Source organism: Corvus hawaiiensis, chromosome 4 (genome assembly GCF_020740725.1).
Source record: "Corvus hawaiiensis isolate bCorHaw1 chromosome 4, bCorHaw1.pri.cur, whole genome shotgun sequence".
NCBI classification, from domain to species: Eukaryota; Metazoa; Chordata; class Aves; order Passeriformes; family Corvidae; genus Corvus; species Corvus hawaiiensis.
In genome coordinates, this window is record NC_063216.1 from 33,240,465 (window position 1) to 33,246,810 (window position 6,346).

Genomic DNA, 6,346 nt, shown 5'->3' on the forward strand with positions numbered 1-6,346 from the left:
TTTTAAAGCAGCGTAAGGGGGAACTGGGTCTGGGAAATTTTAGCCAAAGTTAACAGTGAAAATGCAATCTAAAAAGTTAGTGCAGTCACCATCTAACATCCCCATGGACAATAATGGTACGATAGGCCTGATGCTTGTTACCTGACAGTGCTTCTTGGAAGAGTGCAGGTTCAGATTCTGCAATACAGTTGGTGCTGGCTTTTCTTGTGAGTGACAATTTAGGAGTGGAAGGAAATACAACTGCTCAGCTTGAAGTCTAAGTACACTGATGGTAGGTCTGATTTTAATGCATTAAGTGTAGCATAAAAAAACCCTACAGGAATATGGTATGAAGTAGTAAATCCCTACAGTTGCACACACAGTTCAGCTTTGGTCATAGCAAATGGATGGTTGACTGGCCTTATCTTGGATCTGTGGGGTTTTTTTTATTTTTGCTGTCAGACGAAACTGGCATAGAAGCATAAAGATAGCAGAAACATATCATATGTTTTGGCTATTTGTTCAAGCTCCAGTACAGTTGTTGTGGAGCCACTGAGGTTGTGGCTCTGATTAACATTGTTTAAAGTTCATATTTAAAGTACATTTAAGTTTTGAAAGTTATTTCCCCAACTATAAAAAAAAAATATTTATTGTGAATTACTTTTTCTGTTACCATGTTACCCTGATGTAACTCCCTTGCACTGACACAGAATGCTTTTATTGGCTGCCTTTAGTTGCTTCCAAAGCAGCCAAAGCTAGAGAGGCACAATATAATACTTCAGTGTCACTCTTCTTCCAAGCAGTAGGCTTCTCTGGGAAGCCAAGTGCCTAAACAGTCCTTGGCACAAAACTGTCCTTCATTGGTTCTACACTTTTTACTGTTGCACTTTGGGATCAACAGGTGTCTTCCAGGCAAGGTAAAGTCAGGGACAGTACTATAAAAAAGCACCTAACTGTGCAGATACATGATCATTGACACTGGAACCTGCAGCTGTCACAACAATTAGACCCTAATACAGCAGAGGATCTGCACCTTTACAGTTTGCTTTGTTTGAAGGAAAGGAAGTCACATTTCGTAGCCTGAGACAGCAGTCAAAGGGGTGAAGGGAATGAGTTCGTTGTGAATGAGCTCAGAAGATCTTTCTAATGTTGTTACAGTGGGGGAAAAAAACCACAAATATGGGGTCTCTGGTCCATATGCCTATTCAATAATTTGCTTTTTAAAGGCTGGAGCATGGAACTGTTGTTTTACCATGCCTTCTGTGACACTTTCCAGTACTTGAATGTTTATCCCTAACTGCAAGTTCTGGTTTTCAAAGACCAGAATACCTGCCTCTACCTGAGAAACAGGTAGTTACAATTTACCTCTTGTCAGTATAAATGCTGACAAAAGCAAAGTTTAGGAAAAAAAGTGCAAATGTTGTGAGACTGTGGCCATTTCCGGTGGTTAAAAAACTGCTCTAAGCTTGCCTAAAAATGTGAAATATGCTGAAAGGAGAAGCCAAAAATCCTTCCTTTGTAGGACCCTCCCAAATGTCTGGAATTTCTTAGCTTTCCCAAGCGTGAGAAAGAGATTTTTCAATCATACAATTTTTTTTTTTAATTTCATCTTTGACATGAAAACACTGAATGCCTTTTGAACTGTCTCAGATTTCTAGCTTGAGTTTCCCTAAGTTCGTGATTTCTAACCTCTAATGCCACCCATAAAGATGAAATAATTAGTTTATGACACAGGATGCTGAAAAAATTACTTTTCTATATATGTTCATTCAAAAAAGTATCCTAAATTCAGGGGAGGGTCTGGAAAACAATCTATAATAAAGTATAGATGTATAATTTTCACATTTGCCTCGTAATAGATAACATTGTGAAGACTATAAATTCATAGTGAAGGCATTTAAGCAAGTGTTACAGACATGCTCTTGTCTTAGACTGAGCTGATAAGGAAGTGTAAAAAAGCTGTATGAAGTATTAATTCAGTCTTGGTGCACAGCAGGTTTCACTATGAAAATTATATTCCCTTTGAGAAACGCAATGGAAACTGGAAAGCTTTACTAGAAATAAAATGAGCAGTTGCCTAATCATTAGAGCACAGTGTAACTATACTTTCCAGAATCAATAATTTCTTTCCCACATTCTTGATTAATTTAGAAAAATTAGGTAGCTTTTTAATAACTCTAGTTTTCTCATTAGAAATGTCTGTTTTTGAAGTAGAAATGGAAAAGTGACAAGAAAGAAATCATGCCTTAGGATAAGGGAGCATATTGCTTCTAGAGCAGTTCTGGAGCTGGCAGCCACTGGGAATGCTGCTCTTCCCGTGTCACCTGACACAGTGAACAAAGGGAGGGTGAATAAAGGGATGCCCAGCACTGTATGGCTGTCCCCAGGCAAGGAAATAAATTTGTACAACTGCTTTAAAACTTGTTACTGCTGATCTTGTGATAGTCGATGGCCTATACCAACAAGGATTGAAAACAGAAGTACCAGCTGCTGCTTAAGTACTCTGACAGAAGCGAAATGGACAGTTTTCAGGGTAGTTTCCTACACTGAATCATTTCCAAACCGGAATTACTTGGATATTTATTTCTGTCAAACACAGACAGAAGCTATATTTACCATATACAAGCTATTACTTCAGCTCCACTATTTTTTGAAGCTTAAGTGGATTTAAACTTTTGTCTATATTTAGCTAGTAACATTCTCATAAGAAAAAAACATCTCTGTTAAGAGATCAGCCAGGTTACAAAATGCAGTACTTAAAAATTAGGAAAAGACAAAACCACAGAAGCACATGTGCTGTTGAAATGCTGGTGAGAGATAAATATCCACCAGCATACCTGGATGCCTTGGAATTAATGGAGTCAACCTGACAAAACACCTGTAAGACCAAAGAGAACTATTATGCCCACTTCACCAATAGGAAATTGTGTGGGAGAGTTTGTACACAGCTAAGGCACATTTAATTCTTTCATTTAGTTTTGAAACATCACTAGATGATTTTGATTTAGCGACAGTGACCTCTCTCCCCAAAGAGCAGCTGACAGAAACTTTAACTGAACCACTAGTATTTCTGGTTGTTGCTGAAGGGGATGATCCTGCTCTCTATCCTGTCCCAGGCCATGTGCTCCTGGTGCTTTTTCCTGTCTTGGATCTAGTAGTTGTGCCAGCAGATTCGCATGCTGAGCCAGCAGCTGCTGCAGTGCCATTGCATGATGTGATCCAAGTGGAAGGGAAAATGCACAGGCAGGGATGGACAGGGTGGGTCGAGACAGACTGTTTTGTGACAACCTGCACATGTCAAGTATACAAGTGTGAAACCACACCCTGAAAACTTCGACTCCTATAGGCAGATATTACCCTTACTGCAAGCCAGAGATATTGTCTGGCAACAATCTGGAATGTTTAGAGCAGGGCACCTGCTTTGGCAGAGGTACAGGAATGCAAACAGATTGCTACTGCTTCTTACATCCAACCCTCTGGTGGGTGGTGAGGCTGAGAGATAAGATACTATGTGGGACCAGGGAAATGTCTAACAGATTATGCATCTCATACAAAATCCATCTAACAGATTGTGCATTAAAAAAAAAAAAAAAGGACTAACCACATTAAATGGAAGTCCTGTTAGCATAGCATATGAGGCAATCCTCCTTGTCCATTGAAACCTGGTAAAATCTGAGTCAACTGAAATACTGTGACCACTTCTGGGCACTTAAAAATGCAGCTTGTTTGGAAAGGCTCCAGAGGCAAGCGATAAAATAACCAGAGGCCCGGCAAACACAGTCTGTTATGCTAGAACAGCTATAAAGAGGCATAACAAATTTCAAATATGTAAGAAGTACCTATAAAAAGGAAGGGAATACATTGTTCTCCAGCACAATGACATGAGGGCTGGATTTAAGTTGTGGCAAAAGAGACATCAGGGTTAAACTACATGTAGTCATTTTGTAATAGTAAGAGTAGCAATGTACTGGAACAGATCACTTAAGGAAGATGTAGAATTTCTGTATTTAAAAAGTTTTAAGGGTATATAGAACAAGCATTAGCCTGTAAAAGCTAAAGTGTTTGGCTTAATAAGCCCCACATAATTTGTTACTCTGCTGAATCTGATTTCTAAGACTTCTGTATTCATTTTCTTCTGTGGTTTACAACACTAATAATTAGTTCTTACAAAGTGAGAATTGCATCTCTGGCATTCTCTCTCAATTTAGGCCCTTGACAAACTATTGTTTCCCTCCCAATTAAATTTTATCAAGTGTCAAACTTTTCAGTCCATCTGAATCACTAAAGTATTGCTTCTAGGACTTGCTATCTCATGTCTAGATCAAAGGTAAGTACTCTCTGTGCCCTTCTGCCATGGGTACCTGTCCGCCTCAGCATGTGGAAATGGCTACTCTGAGAAAACTCTTCTGTTCCGCAGCCTAAGCCCATCACCCTCGGAGGTTCCCTCCACCAGCACCCTGGTTCCCTCTCCCTCCCTGTCAGTGTTTCAGTCCTCTGCAGGGTTCTTGAGAGAAGCAAGAATCTGTCTGCACTCTTGGCTCAGTTAGACCACTTGCTGCCTCTGCCTTTACTTTTACTCCTTGTTATGTGAATTTCTGTACTGAAAACATGGTACCTCTGCCATTTTTGGGGCCTCTGTCCCCTTCAGAAGTTACTCTTTCTATACAGCTTTCTGAATTTTTCTCATCATTTCCACACAGTCGGTTGTCTTAATAAAGTAAATCTTTGACACATTCTTGCCTTTTGTGTTTAGGTGTGTAATCAGACAGTCCTATATACACAAAGACCATAAACAAAGACATACCAATTTTATCCAACGGGATCTTTATGATTACATTGCTACAGCAGCAATTCTATGCCTTGACCCCCATTGAGCCCTCTGCTTCGCGCTGCCCTCTTAGCCTCAAACGAAAGAGGAGACCCTAAGCTGTGGGGGAAAACAACAAGAATCAAAATAACAATAACGTCCCTCGGTTTCCTGTGCGAGGAAGGCGGTAAAAGCTAACAGAAAGAGGAAAAAGCTATGTGACCCCGACGTGATTCGAACACGCAGCCTTCTGATCTGGAGTCAGACGCGCTACCGTTGCGCCACGAGGTCCTGCTGAGCACCGTTCCGCAGAGCATTACAACTCACCCGCCACTGGCCGCCGGCCGTGCAGCCCCTCTGCCCGGAGGGGCAGGGCGGGGGCCGGGTTGGACCGGTGCGACCGACGACGCTGCCCGGCCGCTGCGGCACCCGCACCCCTGCGCCGGCCCCTCCGCTCCGACATTGTTCCGTCACCGCCTTCCCGCGCAAGCACGTCAGCTCTCCCCACCCACACCCCCGCTAGTGGTCTGCAGCAGCAAGGGCCTCTCACCCCCGCTCTCTGGTGGTGCCGAGCTCGCCTCCCGCGCCGTTGCCGCCGTACGCAGGCTCGTGGGTCCATGCTCCCGCTACCGGAGGTCGCCCCTGCTGTCCCTCCGCCAACAGCACTGCATTTACGAGCAGCTAACGGGGACATGGTTGTGCGAATTTGCTAATAAAGGGAGCAACGCCAAACCGCGTTCTAAGGCAACTCCTCGTTAGTATAGTGGTGAGTATCCCCGCCTGTCACGCGGGAGACCGGGGTTCGATTCCCCGACGGGGAGGCCTGCAGCATATTTTCCTGCCTGGTAGGCGGCGCCTTTTGCCATCGTTGTCACCTTTTCGTGCGGGGCGGGGCAATAGAAAAGGAGTGACAATAAAAACACGCCCGTGCAGCTCTCCCCGTCGGGGAATCGAACCCCGGTCTCCCGCGTGACAGGCGGGGATACCCACCACTATACTAACGAGGAGTCGCGGGCGCTGCGCTCCCCGCGGGTCCCCGCTCCGCCCAGGCCGGGGGGCGGGTGCGGGTGGGCCCGGCCGGAGGCGGCGAGCGGGGCGCAACAGCGGCGGGACAGGGACGGGCTCGGCCGCCGCTCCCGCCCCGCCGCACGCGGACCTGCGGGCACGGACCCCGGGAAACCGCCCGGCTGGAGGCGGGGGGAGCGGAGCAGCACCGGCAGCTCGGGTGTCTTTGCGTGTGTAGTTCTGCATCTCCTTCGCACAGAGTTTCTTTTTACGGGAACCTGAGAAGTGCTGGAGTCAGCAGTCCCTGAGGTGAAGGAACCCGAGCACCTGCTCCTTACCTACCTAAAAAAGGAACGAGGGAAATGGAAACCAGCTACTGTGAGATTTGAGAGTAAAAGGCAGGAGGATATGGGCTGGCCATCTGGCTTGATGCTGACCCGGTCAGCAGAAACATGGTTGTAAGTTTGTATCACAGTGACATTAGACAAGAAACTATATTTAATTTGCTGACTTCTGAGATGAAGAATTAACCCCATATAATTGGAGCAAATGGTG

General features: G+C 44.8%; 3 non-coding genes across 3 annotated transcripts; 1 reads left to right on the forward strand and 2 right to left on the reverse strand.

Moving 5' to 3' along the window:
- Positions 1 to 5,005: 5,005 nt before the first annotated feature.
- Positions 5,006 to 5,077, reverse strand: TRNAW-CCA. Its single transcript has one exon. It is a non-coding gene; the product is annotated as a tRNA-Trp (tRNA).
- A 458-nt stretch (positions 5,078 to 5,535) lies between these two features.
- TRNAD-GUC lies at positions 5,536 to 5,607 on the forward strand. Its single transcript has one exon. It is a non-coding gene; the product is annotated as a tRNA-Asp (tRNA).
- Positions 5,608 to 5,721: 114 nt separating this feature from the next.
- On the reverse strand, positions 5,722 to 5,793 carry TRNAD-GUC. Its single transcript has one exon. It is a non-coding gene; the product is annotated as a tRNA-Asp (tRNA).
- Between the last annotated feature and the right edge of the window lie 553 nt (positions 5,794 to 6,346).